General features: G+C 44.0%; 1 protein-coding gene across 1 annotated transcript in view; it reads left to right on the top strand.

Moving 5' to 3' along the window:
- LOC107750920 (calreticulin-like) overlaps window positions 1-266 on the top strand; it is a 10263-nt gene that overhangs the window by 7443 nt on the left and 2554 nt on the right. The window lies entirely within an intron of this gene.

The raw sequence follows: 266 nt of genomic DNA, 5'->3' as shown, positions 1-266 counted from the left end.
TTCTAATAACTTTTACCTGAGAAGATTTTGCTGCTTCATTTCGAAAGATTAACTTTTCCCTTCTTTATTCTTCATAACCCGAGAATGCGGCGACACATAGGCTACCTGGGGTTACGCCGCAGAAACGGTGCAGTGAAGTATAGTTTGAAATGCTGCGCTTTCGGCTGTACACAGACGCTGAGCCTTCAGACAGCTCACCAGTAGCTGCTTTAACGGACAAAAACACACACAATTATGTCAAAATGCGCGGTTTTGGTGAGTTACCT

Source organism: Sinocyclocheilus rhinocerous, unplaced genomic scaffold (genome assembly GCF_001515625.1).
Source record: "Sinocyclocheilus rhinocerous isolate Xijiao unplaced genomic scaffold, SAMN03320098_v1.1 scaffold1534, whole genome shotgun sequence".
Lineage (NCBI taxonomy): Eukaryota > Metazoa > Chordata > Actinopteri > Cypriniformes > Cyprinidae > Sinocyclocheilus > Sinocyclocheilus rhinocerous.
The sequence above is the reverse complement of the archived record's forward strand: the minus strand, read 5'-3'. Positions and strand labels throughout refer to the sequence as shown.